Raw genomic sequence first — 3,346 nt, forward strand, 5'->3', positions numbered from 1 at the left:
TCACCCCATCATGCACAGCACAGCCCAACCCTTTGTTTCAAACTACTCAAATAATGACAGTCATAAGAGTATGATAACATTTTCACATATAAAAAGTAAACAATTTGACCTTACTGAGTCCTTTATAATTGATCGTTAATGTTTACCTTATGTTTCTCCTGATCTTACATGTTTGAATTTTCTATTAAGTTCTACTGTTTTTGTCACAAATTTCTGAAAGTTTTTTAGTTTGTTAAATGTCTTTTTTTTTTTTTTTCATTCAGGATCATACTTAACTTTTCTGAGTAAGCTACCCTTGGCCTAACCCCGGCTTTTTTAATATAGTGTTGCAGGACCCATGGTCCTTCAGTGTAGTAGTTGCTAGGTCTTAGGTAATCCTTCTTGTAGCTCTATGATATTTAAATTGTTGTTTTTTTTTTTTCTTATTGCTTCCAATATTTTCTCCTTATCCTGGGAGCTTTGAAACTTGGCTATGATGTTCCTGTAAGTTTTCCTCCTGGGATCTCTTTCAGGTGGTGATGGGTGGATTTTTTTTTTCTATTTCTGCTTTGCCTTTTTGTTCTAGAACTTCAGGGCAATTTTCCTTGATAATTTCTTGCAATATTGTATCAAGATTCTTTTTTTTATCATAATTTTCAAGTAGTCTGACTATTCTTATATGATTTCTCTCAATCTGTTTTCCACATCAATTGTTTGTCTGATTAGATGTTTCACATTCTCTTCTGCTTTTTCATTCTTTTAATTTTGTTTTATTATTTCTTGGTATCTTATGGTATCATTAGCTTCCCCTTGCCCAATTCTAATTTTCAAGGAATTATTTTCATATTCTCTTCTACTTTTTCATTCTTTTGATCTTGTTTTATTATTTCTTGGTATCTTATAGTATCATTAGCTTCCCCTTGCCCAATTCTAGTTTTCAAGGAATTATTTTCTTCCTTAAGTTTTTCATTCTGTGTTTCAAGTTGGTTGACTTTATTTTCATACTTCTTTTTTTTTTCTTGGGTTGCTCTTATTTTTTTCCGTAAATTATCCTTGATCTCTCAAGATTTTTTTTTTTTTTTTTTTGGGTGCTAGGAACCATTTGACATTTCTCTTTGAAAAAAGGAGTGGTTTTTTTAGCTCCACTATGTTCCTCTGAATAGGAACCTAGATCTTCTCTATCTCCAGAGTAACTATCTATGTTTGGGTTCTTTCTCCTTTACTTACTTATTTTTATTTGTTTTATTTTGTTTTTAGCAGCTATTAATACAATCCAGTTCTAGTCCCAGGTTGTGTGGGGAATGAAACCCCAAGCCTCAGGTCCTTCTTACTGTTATTTTCTGACATCTGTCCCAGGGCTCAACCTTGGACACCGCTCTCCACCCCTAAGCCACAGCAAGGGCCCCCAGCCACACACAAATGCTCTTGGTCCCTTCCCTCCAGTCACTCCAATGGCTACAGACTACAGCTGTCCTCTCCACCCTGGACCTGAAACCAGGGACTCCACTCTCCTACAAATGCCCACAGCCAGCAGGGACCTCATCCCTGTGCTGTTGCACTCCCCAGGCATGTGCTAGCTCCTTTTCCCCCCACAGCTGTGGCTTGGACGAGTCTGGTTGTTTTGGCATCCTTTGACAGTGGGAGGTCTTTCAATTTTCTACTCAGCCTTTAGGTGAAAGTTCCTGAGTCTGAGGCTGCCTCTCCACCCAGCCCCCCAGGGCTTCTTGTTTGTTGATTCAGCAGAGTCAGCCTGGAGGTGTTTGCACTTCACTTGGGTTTTATTTAAACCTCAATTTTAGCAACTTCAGCCCCTGGGGGTTGGGTCTTTCCCGGGGTCTTCTCAAGTAGTCTTGGGAGAACAACTGCTTTACCCTGACTTTTGTTTACTTCTGCTTTTCCCTCTGAGGCAATATTTTCATCTTTTTTTGTGCAGGAAATTTGGGGAGGCAAAAGTTTTCTGACCTACTCCGCCAGCCATCTTCCCAGAATCTTCTCTTTATATTCCTAGGACTACACTCCTGTGTGGTAACAAGATAGTTCCAGTGTTTCTCCCATTTGCTTACAAATAATTCTTGAATCATCTCAGCCAGTTTAGGTCAGTTAACACTTCAGGGAGCTATGATCACAATTGTAGGCTCTCCCTCCATTGATTAAGGTTGTGACTCCTTTGACTTATTAATAGGTGGCCAATTTAAAAAAAAAGTTAAAAAAAAAAAGGTGGTCATTGAGAGCACTCCACAGCTAACAAGCTTCTGAGCTTCGCAAGGTTTATCCTTAGAAAACAGACATAGTCTATAATCCACCATACTTGAAACCTCAACTTCATAGAACTTGTCTTGAGAGCTTGTCCTCCCTTTGGGACTTAAAGAACCCATACCATGATTAAACAGTGTACTGCTCTGCTCTACAACCATATTTTATTTAATCCTCAAATCTAAGCAAATATCTAGCAGTGATAGGCACTGCCTAGCTACAGTAGGCACTAAATAAATATTTGCTGATAATAGAGAAATTATTACTAGCATATTGATTTGCTCTTAAGAGAATAGTTCAAGATTTTACAGGCAAGCAACAGAGCCACACAAATTCTTAACCTTGCCCAGAATTTTATAAGCCTTTAATGTTACTTTCCAGAGATTAACCAGGTTGGCTGCAATGTAGATTGGATTAAGCCAAAAAAAAAAAAAAAAAATCTGCAGAGGCAGTTTAGGCTGACAGATGTGGAGGAGAAATACAGGGAGTGCTAGTTATGGTCCTGAGCATATGTAGATGTGTAGCCTGGAATTACTCACTGCAACAAGCAAAGGTTTTAGAAGTGGTGTAGTTACAGTATAAGCAGATCCTACCCTAAATGCTATGCTGTGAGGTACAGAGGAGGGAAACAATATTAATAATTATAGGACAGAGGAAAGAATTCATGAAAATGGCATTTAAATTGGGCCTTAAATGATACATAGCATTTCATTAGCCAGAGTACGGTAGAAAGTGCATCACAGGTATATGGAGTAGTGTGTGGAATAAGCAAAGACATAGATAAGATTTTCTGAAATTATCTCTTTGGTTGTTTCTTATAGCACAAGAACATTCCATTACATTTATATAGCACAATTTATTCATTCCCCAGTTGTCTAAAAGGCAATCTAAGATACTGCCTTATATTCTAATTTTTTTTATTCTCCCCACTTTCCCTCCTTCAGGAGCAATAATTTTATTTTGCTTGCAGCTATTCCTTCTTTGGTATTATTTTCTCCCTTATCTGCCCTTCACCACTTCCTCTTCCTGTTTAGTTATATGTATCTTACATCAGCTTTGTGTATGTGTATGCATTCAATGCAAGTCCGTTACGAGAAACAGCAAGTTCTACCTT

This window comes from Vombatus ursinus, unplaced genomic scaffold (assembly GCF_900497805.2).
Source record: "Vombatus ursinus unplaced genomic scaffold, bare-nosed wombat genome assembly UNPS02009205.1, whole genome shotgun sequence".
NCBI classification, from domain to species: Eukaryota; Metazoa; Chordata; class Mammalia; order Diprotodontia; family Vombatidae; genus Vombatus; species Vombatus ursinus.